Source organism: Nerophis lumbriciformis, linkage group LG09 (genome assembly GCF_033978685.3).
Source record: "Nerophis lumbriciformis linkage group LG09, RoL_Nlum_v2.1, whole genome shotgun sequence".
In the NCBI taxonomy this organism is placed as follows: domain Eukaryota; kingdom Metazoa; phylum Chordata; class Actinopteri; order Syngnathiformes; family Syngnathidae; genus Nerophis; species Nerophis lumbriciformis.
Genome location: NC_084556.2, coordinates 50,455,695 through 50,471,708, shown reverse-complemented (window position 1 = coordinate 50,471,708; position 16,014 = coordinate 50,455,695). Strand labels below are relative to the sequence as shown.

The 16,014-nt window shown below is 41.3% G+C and overlaps 1 protein-coding gene across 1 annotated transcript in view; it reads left to right on the top strand.

Moving 5' to 3' along the window:
* Window positions 1–214: 214 nt before the first annotated feature.
* Window positions 215–16,014, top strand: part of crebrf (creb3 regulatory factor) — a 57,846-nt gene continuing 42,046 nt past the window's right edge. The window contains exon 1 of the mRNA XM_061962946.1: window positions 215–372. The gene's annotated coding sequence lies outside the window, so the exon portion shown is untranslated. The remainder of the gene's footprint in view (window positions 373–16,014) is intronic.

The following is a 16,014-nucleotide window of genomic DNA, read 5'->3' as shown; positions in this document are numbered from 1 at the left end:
TTTTTTTTTTTTTTTTAACATTTTTATGTGTTTGTGGAATTTGGGCAGTAATTTCCCCTCCACACACGCACACACGCCCCCCTCCATGTTGTATCATGCGGTGATGTTCGCTGTTGCAATGTTACAGTGGTCGCCGAGGCTGCCTCGCTCCCATTGGCCGAGCCGCGTACCACGTGGTGGGGGCAGTCACGCGCTTTCCAGGAAGTGGTGGAGGAAGAAGGAAAAACAAAACAAAGCCCTGCGAGCAGTGACAGCGTGAGGACTAAAAGCCTGGAAGCTGCGATACCAAAAAAAAAAACAAGACTTTTTTTTTTTTCTTTTTAAAAGAGCTTTTCTTGCACGCTGAGAGACGCCGACGGCGCCCGCCTGGAGGTGAGTGGTCGCTCTGGCGACACTTTGGTCCACACCGTTTTAATGAAGTGGGTTAGCTCGCGAGGTTAGCGCGGCTCGGACGAGGAAGAGGCCATTCCGAGCTGAGCCGAGCAGAGCCGAGCTCCTCTTATTTCCGCATTAAAAACGTCCACCGTGGATACAACAACACAACAGCGTGTTGCGTGTCCGTTGTTGTTGTTGTTGGTTTTTTTGGCGTGTTATCTTTTACTTACGCACTCCAAATAAGCACATTTTTGTTCTTTTTTTTTTTTTTAATAGTGCTTAATCATCATTGCTTCCATTAGCACTTTCGCGCCGTCTTTAATTCCTGCGTTCAAAATAGCGCTTATGTAAGAAGCGACTTGGCCACTTTAAACTATCAACAACGCAAAACAATTCCCACGGCACATAAACACTCGTGTAGTCACCACGTGTGCGTGAAAGTGGGTTGCTTTCGTTTAAAGTGAAGCAAAAACGTTGACTTTTTTTTTTTTTTTTTTTTTCCCCAGCAGGTACACGCCCCCCAACACACACGACTAGAACATTCCTTCGGGTATTCCCCCCTCGTTGTTGTTGTTAAATAAATACAAAAAGAAGCACAAAACCTTCATTAAAGACATGTTTTAAAGTTATACTTACGTTTTACGTCAAACGACTAGCTGGCGAGGCTAGCCATTAGCTATGTGGCCATTAGTTGAAAGTGTGTCATCGTTGGTGCAAACAGCTAACAGCCAGCACGCAGGCGGCTGCTGGCGCACGTTAAGTGGATGTTTGGTGGATGGTGGACGTTGTTTTTGAGTCGCTAAAACGCTTTTCGGTGTTTGTATTTAGGCCACCCGCCGTGGAGGCCTCCAACTTGTTTATCTTCAACCTCAACCTAGCTTGAACACGGGCTCTTTATTTTGTAGCAGCGAGTAGCCCTGACGGCAGCGGCGGCCAATCGGACGGGCTTGGAGGCGGGCCCGCATCGCGTGGCAGCCAATGGGAAAGCAGGATTACGTGGGTGTTGGCGCCGTTAAGTTAGGTTGAGGCTCTTGTTTTGCTTCATCTGACCCACTATATTTCCCCCTTTTTTATATGACACTAACTCAAGGCAATCACTGTTGTTTAGGAAATTATATTTAGCTTGATACATAGGGATTGTTGTAGGATGCAAAAGTTTGTGCTTTAAGCCTACAACAACAAGGAAATAATCATATTTAATACCAGAGGTGGGTAGAGTAGCCAGAAATTGTACTCAAGTAAGAGTACTGTTACTTTAGAGATTTATTACTCAAGTAAAAGTAAGGAGTAGTCACCCAAATATTTACTTGAGTAAAAGTAAAAAGTATGTTGTGAAAAAACTACTCAAGTACTGAGTAACTGATGAGTAACATATACACACACATATATATATATATATATATATATATATATATATATATATATATATATATATATATATATATATATACACACATATATATATATATGTATACATACATTGATATATACAGTATATAATTTATATTTATTTATTTTGCCGTTTTTGTTTACATGTTAAAGGTGTTTTAATGAATATACATGCATGTTTAACACATATATATTCCTTTCTTTCATGAAAACAAGAATATAAGTTGGTGTATTTACCTGATTCTGATGACTTGCATTGATTGTAATCAGACAGTAGTGATGATAACGTCCACGTTTTCAAATGGAGGAGAAAAAAAGTTCCTCCTTTCTGTCTAATACCACATGAAAGTGGTTGGTTTTTGGCTTCTTATTTGTCCAGCTTCCATATTCGTTTTTATACACTTTACAAGAAATACATTGGCGGCAAACTCCGTAGCTTGCTAGCTTGCTAGCTTGTTTGCACTGGCTTTCGGAGACTCTTATTTTGAAAGCGCAGGCGCGATGGAGCGGCACTTTTATTGTGAAGACAGGAACTGTGCAGTCAGTCTTTAGGCTTTTGACGGGATGTACGGTTAAAATAAAAAAATGGTCTTTTTTCCTTCACACTTTTGATTGATTGATTGGAACTTTTATTAGTAGATTGCACAGTACAGTACATATTCCGTACGATTGACTACTAAATGGTAACACCCGAATACGTTTTTCAACTTGTTTAAGTCAGGTCATGTGACCGCCTGGCTCTGTTTGATTGGTCCAACGTCACCAGTGACTGCATCTGATTGGTGGAACGGAGTGAACGTCACCAGTGACTGCATTTGTTGAAACGCAGGCACTATGAAGGTCTGTTTGACAGACCAAAACAAACAAAGCGTGCATTAACAGATCGATAAAAATTAGTAGCGAGTAGTGAGCTGAATGTAGATAAAAGTAGCGGAGTAAAAGTAGCGTTTCTTCTCTATAAATATACTCAAGTAAAAGTAAAAGTATGTTGCATTAAAACTACTCTTAGAAGTACAATTTATCCCAAAAGTTACTCAAGTAGATGTAACGGAGTAAATGTAGCGCGTTACTACCTACCTCTGTTTAATACTAATTACAAAACCCAAAAGCAGTGAAGTTGGCATTGATTGATTGATTGATTGAGACTTTTATTAGTAGATTGCACAGTGAAGTACATATTCCATACAATTGACCACTAAATGGTAACACCCCAATAAGTTTTTCAACTTGTTTAAGTCGGGGTCTACTTAAATTGATTCATGATACAGATATATACTATCAGATATATACTATCATCATAATACAGTCATCACACAAGATAATCATCAGAGTATATACATTGAATTATTTCCATTATTTACAACCCGGGGTGTGGGATGTGGAGGGGGCGGGGGGGTTAGGTTTGGTTGTTATCATCACTTCAGTCATCAACACATACCTGCCAACTACTCCGGTTTTCCCGTAATTAGTACGGTTTTCATCAACCTATTCCGGGTTACGGTTGCAGTGATAAAAAATACGTTTTTTCATTAATTTAATTTTTTTTTTTTTTTTTAAGTTTTATTCACGAAATCGCGTAACAACAATGACAATCGACACTGTGACTATCATACTATTCTATTACTCTTTATTAATTTGAAAAATGTCATGAAGTTTTATATTTATATTTATTTATATTTCTTGAAGTTTCTTGTTACAATAATGTCTGCAATATCAATAATGACATGTCTTATTTAAATTGTGTAATTTGAACCAAATACTCTCAAAAATCTTATTCTTTCAAGTTGTTGAAAGTTTCAACATATATGATAGACTGATAGAAAAGTGATGGTTTTAGTAACATTTTAACATGTCTGAATGCTAATAATCATTTTGCGTCGGGCCCCTGAACCCCCCACCAGGACTTTGTCCTGGACCTACCAGGGCCTGCGGCCCCTGGACCCTGGCTACTAGGTTTTTATGATTTCAAAAGTTGGCAGGTATGTCAACAATTGAGAACAGAGAAATGGACATTGAAACAGTGTAGTACTGACTTGGTAGGATATGTACAGCAAGTAGTGGACATAGAGAGAGAGAGAGATCAGAAAGCATAAGAAAAAGTATCTACATTTGATTATTAACAATCCGGGGAGGAGGGCTGTGGAAGGGGGAGGGTGTTAGTTTAGGGTTGAAGTTGTCTGAAGGTGTTCTTTTAGTGCGGTTTTGAAGGAGGATAGAGATGCCCTTTCTTTTACACCTGTTGGGAGCGCATTCCACATTGATGTGGCATAGAAAGAGAATGAGTTAAGACCTTTGTTAGATTGGACTCTGGGTTTAATTAGTTAGTGGTGTTGTGGTTATGGCGGTCATTAAGGAAGTAGTTTGACATGTACTTCGGTATCAGGGAGGTGTAGCGGATGTTATAGACTAGGCTCAGTGCAAGTTGTTTTACTCTGTCCTCCACCCTGAGCCAGCCCACTTTGAAGAAGTGGGTAGGAGTGAGGTGTGATCTGGGGTGGAGGTCTAGAAGTAACCTGACTAGCTTGTTCTGGGATGTTTGGAGTCTAGATTTGAGGGTTTTGGAGGTGCTAGGGTACCAGGAGGTGCATGCGTAATCAAAAAAGGGTTGAATGAGAGTTCCCGCTAGAATCCTCATGGTGCTTTTGTTGACCAGAGAGGAGATTCTATAGAGAAATCTCGTTCCTTGGTTGACCTTTTTGATTACCTTGGTTGCAACGTTATCACAGGAAAGATTAGCCTCTAGAATGGAACCTAGGTAGGTGACCTCATCTTTCCTGGTGATAACAATGTCACCCACTTTTATAGTGAAGTCATTGACTTTCTTAAGGTTGATGTGGGACCCAAATAGGATGGATTCCGTTTTACCCAAGTGTATGGATAGCTTGTTGTCAGCGAGCCAGGTGCATGTTCTACAGAGTTCATGTAGACATATGACACTACCTCAAGGCAATCACTGTTGTTTAGGAAATTATGTTTAGCTTGATACATAGGGATTGTTTTAGGATGCGAAAGTTTGTGCTTTAAGTCTACAACAACAAGGAAATAATCATATTTAATACTAATTACAAAACCCAAAACCAGTGAAGTTGGCATTGAGACTTTTATTAGTAGATTGCACAGTGAAGTACATATTCCGTACAATTGACCACTAAATGATAACACCCCAATAAGTTTTTCAACTTGTTTAAGTCGGGGTCCACTTAAATTGATTTATGATACAGATATATACTATCTGATATATACTATCATCATAATACAGTCATCACACAAGATAATCATCAGACTATGTACATTGAATTATTTACATTATTTACAACCCGGGGTGTGGGATGTGGAGGGGGCGGGGGGGTTAGGTTTGGTTGTTATCATCACTTCAGTCATCAACACATACCTGCCAACTACTCCGGTTTTCCCGTAATTAGTACGGTTTTCATCAACCTATTCCGGGTTATGGTTGCAGTGATAAAAAATACGGTTTTTCATTCATTAAAAAAAATAAAAAAAATTTACGTTTTATTCACGAAATCGCGTAACAACAATGACAATCGACACTGTGACTATCATACTATTCTATTACTCTTTATTAATTTGAAAAATGTCATGAAGTTTTATATTTATATTTATTTATATTTCTTTCATAAACCAAAATTTCGACCTGAAGTTTCTTGTTACAATAATGTCTGCAATATCAATAATGACATGTCTTATTTAAATTGTGTAATTTGAACCAAATACTCTCAAAAATCTTATTCTTTCAAGTTGTTGAAAGTTTCAACATATATGATAGACTGATAGAAAAGTGATGGTTTTAGTAACATTTTAACATGTCGGAATGCTAATAATCATTTTGCGTCGGGCCCCTGAACCCCCCACCAGGACTTTGTCCTGGACCTACCAGGGCCTGCGGCCCCTGGACCCTGGCTACTAGGTTTTTATGATTTCAAAAGTTGGCAGGTATGTCAACAATTGAGAACAGAGAAATGGACATTGAAACAGTGTAGTACTGACTTGGTAGGATATGTACAGCAAGTAGTGGACATAGAGAGAGAGAGAGATCAGAAAGCATAAGAAAAAGTATCTACATTTGATTATTAACAATCCGGGGAGGAGGGCTGTGGAAGGGGGAGGGTGTTAGTTTAGGGTTGAAGTTGTCTGAAGGTGTTCTTTTAGTGCGGTTTTGAAGGAGGATAGAGATGCCCTTTCTTTTACACCTGTTGGGAGCGCATTCCACATTGATGTGGCATAGAAAGAGAATGAGTTAAGACCTTTGTTAGATTGGACTCTGGGTTTAATTAGTTAGTGGTGTTGTGGTTATGGCGGTCATTAAGGAAGTAGTTTGACATGTACTTCGGTATCAGGGAGGTGTAGCGGATGTTATAGACTAGGCTCAGTGCAAGTTGTTTTACTCTGTCCTCCACCCTGAGCCAGCCCACTTTGAAGAAGTGGGTAGGAGTGAGGTGTGATCTGGGGTGGAGGTCTAGAAGTAACCTGACTAGCTTGTTCTGGGATGTTTGGAGTCTAGATTTGAGGGTTTTGGAGGTGCTAGGGTACCAGGAGGTGCATGCGTAATCAAAAAAGGGTTGAATGAGAGTTCCCGCTAGAATCCTCATGGTGCTTTTGTTGACCAGAGAGGAGATTCTATAGAGAAATCTCGTTCCTTGGTTGACCTTTTTGATTACCTTGGTTGCAACGTTATCACAGGAAAGATTAGCCTCTAGAATGGAACCTAGGTAGGTGACCTCATCTTTCCTGGTGATAACAATGTCACCCACTTTTATAGTGAAGTCATTGACTTTCTTAAGGTTGATGTGGGACCCAAATAGGATGGATTCCGTTTTACCCAAGTGTATGGATAGCTTGTTGTCAGCGAGCCAGGTGCATGTTCTACAGAGTTCATGTAGACATATGACACTACCTCAAGGCAATCACTGTTGTTTAGGAAATTATGTTTAGCTTGATACATAGGGATTGTTTTAGGATGCGAAAGTTTGTGCTTTAAGTCTACAACAACAAGGAAATAATCATATTTAATACTAATTACAAAACCCAAAACCAGTGAAGTTGGCATTGAGACTTTTATTAGTAGATTGCACAGTGAAGTACATATTCCGTACAATTGACCACTAAATGATAACACCCCAATAAGTTTTTCAACTTGTTTAAGTCGGGGTCCACTTAAATTGATTTATGATACAGATATATACTATCTGATATATACTATCATCATAATACAGTCATCACACAAGATAATCATCAGACTATGTACATTGAATTATTTACATTATTTACAACCCGGGGTGTGGGATGTGGAGGGGGCGGGGGGGTTAGGTTTGGTTGTTATCATCACTTCAGTCATCAACACATACCTGCCAACTACTCCGGTTTTCCCGTAATTAGTACGGTTTTCATCAACCTATTCCGGGTTATGGTTGCAGTGATAAAAAATACGGTTTTTCATTCATTAAAAAAAATAAAAAAAATTTACGTTTTATTCACGAAATCGCGTAACAACAATGACAATCGACACTGTGACTATCATACTATTCTATTACTCTTTATTAATTTGAAAAATGTCATGAAGTTTTATATTTATATTTATTTATATTTCTTTCATAAACCAAAATTTCGACCTGAAGTTTCTTGTTACAATAATGTCTGCAATATCAATAATGACATGTCTTATTTAAATTGTGTAATTTGAACCAAATACTCTCAAAAATCTTATTCTTTCAAGTTGTTGAAAGTTTCAACATATATGATAGACTGATAGAAAAGTGATGGTTTTAGTAACATTTTAACATGTCGGAATGCTAATAATCATTTTGCGTCGGGCCCCTGAACCCCCCACCAGGACTTTGTCCTGGACCTACCAGGGCCTGCGGCCCCTGGACCCTGGCTACTAGGTTTTTATGATTTCAAAAGTTGGCAGGTATGTCAACAATTGAGAACAGAGAAATGGACATTGAAACAGTGTAGTACTGACTTGGTAGGATATGTACAGCAAGTAGTGGACATAGAGAGAGAGAGAGATCAGAAAGCATAAGAAAAAGTATCTACATTTGATTATTAACAATCCGGGGAGGAGGGCTGTGGAAGGGGGAGGGTGTTAGTTTAGGGTTGAAGTTGTCTGAAGGTGTTCTTTTAGTGCGGTTTTGAAGGAGGATAGAGATGCCCTTTCTTTTACACCTGTTGGGAGCGCATTCCACATTGATGTGGCATAGAAAGAGAATGAGTTAAGACCTTTGTTAGATTGGACTCTGGGTTTAATTAGTTAGTGGTGTTGTGGTTATGGCGGTCATTAAGGAAGTAGTTTGACATGTACTTCGGTATCAGGGAGGTGTAGCGGATTTTATAGACTAGGCTCAGTGCAAGTTGTTTCACTCTGTCCTCCACCCTGAGCCAGCCCACTTCGAAGAAGTGGGTAGGAGTGAGGTGTGATCTGGGGTGGAGGTCTAGAAGTAACCTGACTAGCTTGTTCTGGGATGTTTGGAGTCTAGATTTGAGGGTTTTGGAGGTGCTAGGGTACCAGGAGGTGCATGCGTAATCAAAAAAGGGTTGAATGAGAGTTCCCGCTAGAATCCTCATGGTGCTTTTGTTGACCAGAGAGGTGATTCTATAGAGAAATCTCGTTCCTTGGTTGACCTTTTTGATTACCTTGGTTGCAACTTTATCACAGGAAAGATTAGCCTCTAGAATGGAACCTAGGTAGGTGACCTCATCTTTCCTGGTGATAACAATGTCACCCGCTTTTATAGTGAAGTCATTGACTTCCTTAAGGTTGATGTGGGACCCAAATAGGATGGATTCCGTTTTACCCAAGTGTATGGATAGCTTGTTGTCAGCGAGCCAGGTGCATGTTCTACAGAGTTCATGTAGACATATGACACTACCTCAAGGCCATCACTGTTGTTTAGGAAATGATGTTTAGCTTGATACATAGGGATTGTTGTAGGATGCGAAAGTTTGTGCTTTAAGTCTACAACAACAAGGAAATAATCATATTTAATACTAATTACAAAACCCAAAACCAGTGAAGTTGGCATTGAGACTTTTATTAGTAGATTGCACAGTGAAGTACATATTCCGTACAATTGACCACTAAATGGTAACACCCAAATAAGTTTTTCAACTTGTTTAAGTCGGGGTCCAAATTGATTCATGATACAGATATATACTATCTGATATATACTATCATCATAATACAGTCATCACACAAGATAATCATCAGAGTATATACATTGAATTATTTACATTATTTACAACCCGGGGTGTGGGATGTGGAGGGGTGGGGTTAGGTTTGGTTGTTATCATCACTTCAGTCATCAACAATTGAGAACAGAGAGATGGACATTGAAACAGTGTAGTTCTGACTTGGTAGGATATGTACAGCAAGTAGTGGACATAAAGAGAAAGAGAGAGATCAGAAAGCATAAGAAAAAGTATCTACATTTGATTATTAACAATCCGGGGAGGAGGGATGTGGAAAGGAGGGTGTTAGTTTAGGGTTGAAGTTGCCTGGAGGTGTTTTTTTAGTGCGGTTTTGAAGGAGGATAGAGATGCCCTTTCTTTTACACCTGTTGGGAGCGCATTCCACATTAATGTGGCATAGAAAGAGAATGAGTTAAGACCTTTGTTAGATCGGAATCTGGGTTTAACGTGGGTAGTGGAGCTCCCCCTGGTGTTGTGGTTATGGCGGTCATTTACGTTAAGGAAGTAGTTTGACATGTACTTCGGTATCAGGGAGGTGTAGCGGATGTTATAGACTAGGCTCAGTGCAAGTTGTTTTACTCTGTCCTCCACCCTGAGCCAGCCCACTTCGAAGAAGTGGGTAGGAGTGAGGTGTGATCTGGGGTGGAGGTCTAGAAGTAATCTGACTAGCTTGTTCTGGGATGTTTGGAGTCTAGATTTGAGGGTTTTGGAGGTGCTAGGGTACCAGGAGGTGCATGCGTAATCAAAAAAGGGTTGAATGAGAGTTCCCGCTAGAATCCTCATGGTGCTTTTGTTGACCAGAGAGGAGATTCTATAGAGAAATCTTGTTCGTTGGTTGACCTTTTTGATTATCTTGGTTGCAATTTTATCACAGGAAAGATTAGCCTCTAGAATGGAACCTAGGTAGGTGACCTCATCTTTCCTGGTGATAACAATGTCACCCACTTTTATAGGCACGTTGTGAAATTCGTAAATAAAAACAGAATACAATGATTTGCAAATCCTTTTCAAATGATATTGAATTGAATAGACTGCAAAAACAAGATATTTAATGTTCCAACTAAGAAACTTCATTTTTTTTTTGTTGCAAATAATCATACTGAAGTGCTGATATTGATTGATTGATTGAAACTTTTATTAGTAGATTGCACAGTACAGTACATATTCCGTACAATTGACCACTAAATGGTAACACCCGAATACGTTTTTCCACGTAAGTCAATTCATGGTACAAATATATACGATCATCATAATACAGTCATCACACAAGTTAATCATCAGAGTATATACATTGAATTATTTACATTATGTACAATATTTACAATCCGGGGGGTGGGATGAGGAGGGTTTAGTTGATATCAGCACTTCAGTCATCAACAATTGCATTATCAGAGAAATGGACATTGAAACAGTGTAGGTCTGACTTGGTAGGATATGTACAGCGAGCAGAGAACATAGTGAGTTCAGAAAGCATAAGAACAAGTACATACATTTGATTATTTACTATCCGGGTAGGTGGGATGTGGAGAGGGGAGGGTGTTAGTCAAGGGTTGAAGTTGCCTGGAGGTGTTCTTTTAGTGCGGTTTTGAAGGAGGATAGAGATGTATTTTCTTTTACACCTGTTGGGAGTGCATTCCATATTGATGTGGCATAGAAGGAGAATGAGTTAAGACCTTTGTTAGATCGGAATCTGGGTTTAAAGTGGTTAGTGGAGCTCCCCCTGGTGTTGTGGTTATGGCGGTCATTTACGTTAAGGAAGTAGTTTGACATGTACTTCGGTATCAACCAAACCCTCCTCATCCCACCCCCGTATTGTAAATAATGTAAATAATTCAATGTACATACTCTGATGATTAACTTGTGTGATGACTGTATTATGATGATAGTATATATTTGTACCATGAATTGATTAACGTGGACCCCGACTTAAACAAGTTGAAAAACCTATTCGGGTGTTACCATTTAGTGTACTGTACTGTGCAATCTACTAATAAAAGTTTTAATCAATCAATCAAATTAACTTAGACTTTAATGGCAGCAACACAGTGCAAAAAAGTTGGCATGGGGGCATTTTTACCACTGTGTTACATGGCCTTTCCTTTTAACAACACTCAGTAAACATTTGGAAACTGAGGAGAGCAATGTTTCAAGCTTTTTTGGTGGAATTCTTTCCTATTCTTGCTTGATGTACAGCTTAAATTGTTCAACAGTCCGGGGGTCTCCGTTGTGGTATTTTAGGCTTCATATTGCGCCACACATTTTCAATGGGGGACAGGTCTGGACTACAGGCAGGCCAGCCTAGAACACTCTTTTACTATGAAGCCACACTGTTGTAACACGTGGCTTGGCATTGTCTTGCTGAAATGATAACATTGCTTGGATGGCAACATATGTTGCTCCAAAACCTGTATGTACATTTCAGCATTAGTGGTGCCTTCACAGATGTGTAAGTTACCCATGCCTTGGGCACTAATACACCCCCATACCATCACAGATGCTGGCTGTTGAACTTTGCGCCTAGAACAATCCAGATGGTTCTTTTTCCTCTTTGGTCCGGAGGACACGACGTCCACAGTTTCCAAAAACAATTTGAAATGTGGACTCGTCAGACCACAGAACACTTTTCCACTTTGCATCAGTCCATCTCAGATGAGCTCGGGCCCAGCGAAGCCGGCGGCGTTTCTGGGTGTTGTTGATAAATGGCTTTGGCTTTGCATAGTAGCGTTTTAATCCAATCCAATCCAATCCACTTTATTTATATAGCACATTTAAACAACAAAATGTTTCCAAAGTGCTGCACAACAATATTAAACACAATTAAAAACAATATAAAATAAATATGATTAAAAACTATTTCAAAGGGTAAAATCAATTAAAACAGTAAATAGAAATCAAAATTTTAAAAACACAGAGGACAACAGAGGACCACACAACTCACGTAGTGTTAAAAGCCAGAGAATAAAAGTGGGTCTTAAGACGAGACTTAAAACACTCCACTGTGGGAGCAGTTCGAATATGGAGGGGCAGAATGTTCCAGAGCTTAGGGCCGACCACAGAGAAGGCCCTGTCTCCCCTGGTTTTAAGTCTCGTCTTGGACACCACGAGCTGGGGCTGGCTCTCGGACCTCAGAGCGCGCGCAGGATTGTAAGTTTGGATGAGGTCCGAGATATACTGAGGTGCCAGTCCATGTAAAGCTTTAAAAACAAACAGCAAGGTTTTAAAATCAATTCTAAAATGAATAGGGAGCCAGTGCAAACTCTCAAGGATTGGGGTTAAACTTGCACTTACAGATGTAGCGACAAACTGTAGTTACTGACAGTGGTTTTGTGAAGTATTCCTGACCCCATGTGGTGATATCCTTTACACACTGATGTCGCTTTTTGATGTAGTACCGCCTAAGGGATAAAAGGTCCATAATATCATCACTTATGAGCAGTGATTTCTCCAGATTCTCTGAACCTTTTGATGATATTACATACCGTAGATGGTGAAATCCCTAAATTCCTTGCAATAGCTCGTTGAGAAATGTTGTTCTTAAACTGTTCGACGATTTGCTCACGCATTTGTTGACAAAGTGGTGACCCTCGCCCCATCCTTGTTTGTGAACGACTGAGCATTTCACGAAAGCTGCTTTTATACCCAATCATGGCACCCACCTGTTCCCAATTAGCCTGTTCACCTGTGGGATGTTCCAAATAAGTGTTTGAGGAGCATTCCTCAACTTTCTCACTCTTTTTTGCCACTTGTGCCAGCTTTTTGGAAACATGTTGCAGGCATCAAATTCCAAATGAGCTAATATTTGCAAAAAATAACAACGTTTTCCAGTTGGAACGTTAAGTATCTTGTCTTTGCAGTCTATTCAATTGAGTATACGTTGAAAAGGATTTGCAAATCATTGATTGGCAACACTAAATTGACCCTAGTGTGTGAATGTGAGTGTGAATGTTGTCTGTCTTATCTGTGTTGGCCCTGCGATGAGGTGGCGACTTGTCCAGGGTGTACCCCGCCTTCCGCCCGATTGTAGCTGAGTTAGGCTCCAGCGCCCCCCGCGACCCCGAAGGGAATAAGCGGTAGAAAATGGATGGATGGATGGATGTATTCTGTTTGTATTTACCATTTACACAACGTGCCAACTTCACTGGTTTTGGGTAACACTGGTGACGGTAACACTAACCAATAATAACAAGTAAATAACCACCCAAATAATACGGATATTTAAACCCCGCTTTCAAGCTGTTCCATAGTTTAACCCCACATGTTGAAGCTTCTCCGTGTTATGCGTACATTCCGATTTTTCCTTTCAGCCAGTGCAGTGTTTTTCGCTCTAAATGTCATTTGTGCTGTTTGTAGTTCCAGTGTAAATATTGAAAAAAGAGGTGCTTGCGATTCTAAACACTGTTGCTTTGTTTTATAGTTTCAGTGTCTGGGGATTAGGGATGCCCGGATAGGCAATTATTTCATCCGCAACCGCATCAGAAAGTCGTCAACCATCCGCCATCCACCCGATGTAACATTTGATCAGAACCGCACCCGCCCGCACCCGCCCGTTGTTATATATCTAATATAGACGATGCAAGGCATTAGTGAGGTTATAAAGCTTTTGCCTGTTAAAGAAAGGAGACTGATCCAATGCAGCACAGACATTCGCGTGACACGCTGTCACGACCCAGACGCACACCAGTGCGCAATCATATGGGAGCCGCGCTGAGCGCACCTCCAAGCGCGTCTCGCTGCCGGCGACGGCCGGGTATGGGCCCGACGCTCCAGCGCCATCCATTTTCAGGGCTAGTTGATTCGGCAGGTGGGTTGTTACACACTCCTTAGCGGGTTCCAACTTCCATGGCCACCGTCCTGCTGTCTATATCAACCAGGGTGAGCCCCACCCCTTTCGTGAGCGCACTGCGCGCGGAGTGACCCCTGTTTCGCGCCCCCGGCAACAGGGGTGGCGGGCAGGTAAGCTGCGCGGGCGGAGCGCGCGGAGTGACCCCTGTTACGTACGAGCCCCCGGCCACGGGGGTGGCGGGCAGGTAAGCTGCTTACCTGCTGCGCGTGACGCCGGCCGCGGCGAAGGCGGACGAGGCGGGGTGTCGGTGCGGTAGGCGCGGTGGTGACCCTGAACGTGCGTCGGGCCCTTCTCGCGGATCGCCTCAGCTACGGCTCTCGGTGGGGCCCTCTCGGGGGAAGGGGCCTCGGTCCCGGACCCCGGCGAGGCGTCCCTTCTCCGCTCCGTAAAAGTGTCCATCTCTTTTTTTTTTTTTCTTCTGTTGTGGCATATGCTGCAGGTGCCTGCTCGTTTTTCGTATGTGGGTAACAACATTTAACTATCTATATATATTTACGAATTGGTTTAACTGCCACCCGCCTGAATCTATTTAAAATCTAATTTTTTTTTATTTCAACCGCCCGACCCGACCCGACCCGCGGATAAAATCTAATTTTTTTAAATTTCATCCGCCCGATCCGCGGATAATCCGCGGACTCCGCGGTTGTGCCCGCAAACCGCGCATCTCTACTGGGGATGCGAGTGTGCGTCGCTGTCCTTGCACACCTTTTTCCACGTTTTTGTTTTCATTTGTCCTGGTTTTGTCCATTTGACAAAGCAAAAAACGAGCTCGATGTTTACGGCCGATGTTTATGCATTTTGTCAGTAACTTTATTTCCCACGGTGGCCGGCAAGAAAAAGTTGCGGCAACGTTCAAACAATGAAGTTATCCGAAACCAAAAAACGTCATACAACAGGGAAATGCTCCAAAATAAAAGTTCTGCAATCACAGGGAGAGAAAAAAAACAATCGCATGTAAAATGCACACAGACACACAAACCTTCCAAAACCACAACATCATGGACCGAGACAGAAGTCTGCCAATTGACGTCAGACTGGACGGATGTCCCTCTTTAAAGGCAGCGTTTAACAAAGACATAAATAAAATGTACATTTTCATTCTGCCCCTCTCATGTCTTTAAAGAGGGACGCTCATGTCAGCCTCACCTTGTAGTCTGACTCCTTGTGGCATGCAGTGTTTTTCTTTCGCACTGCTTTTTGTTTTAAAATGTTGGATATCATGTGCGATACACGCGGTCCTGCAGCTTTGTTTACGTGTTCAAAAGCTGGACTGACAGTTAACATCTAAATGTCCTCCAATAAGCACACAAGGTCAGTCTTTTCTGCTATTTTAGTCGAGTCGTTTGCAAAAGGTAAACATGCTAGACTGTAGACTACTAGGAGCTAGCAAATACACGACAACTAAGCACACAATAGCATACAAGCAAGGCTGTAAACTACTGGGAGCTAGCAGCTACACAACAGCTAAGCACACAATAGCATACAAGCTAGACCAGGGGTGTCAAACTCAAATACAGAGTGGGCCAAAATTTAAAACTGAACAAATCCGCGGGGCCAAGTTTGAACAAATTAACCTTTTTGATAGGGACCCAAACAAGTTTTGCATTAAATATTGAACAAGCAAGGCTTATATAACTTTATAGTGACATGTAAAATCGAGTTTCAAATAATAATTAAAGCTGCAAGCAGCGTTGGTCGGGCCCGCGTATTTGGCAGGTGCTAGTCCTAAGTGTCCCAATACTTTTGTCCAGTTTTAGTAGTACGTGTCCCAATACTTTTGTCAAGTTGTAGTCCTAAGTGTCCCAATACATTTGTCCAGTGTAGGTGTCCCAATACTTTTTTCCAGTGGTAGTCCTAAGTGTCCCAATACTTTTGTCCGGTGGTAGTCATAAGTGTCCCAAGACTTTTGTCTAGTGTACCTACCTTGTCTGCATTGTGTGGGCACGCTGGTGCTTCCTGCTTTTAAGCAGCCATCTTAAAAAAACAGCAGCGCAGCAGCATCAGCGCAGCGGTTCTTTGAAGGGTCATAAAATCAAAACCGGAGCAGTTAGAAAAACGCCGTTCTGTACTTTTATACACAAGGGTTCAATCTCTCTCCTGTGTTAGTTTGAAGCCGAAACGACAAACGCGCTCAGAGGAGATAGTTTTTGAAGGAAGGTGACCGGTTTTTACAAAACAATTTGTTTTGAAGGGGGAAT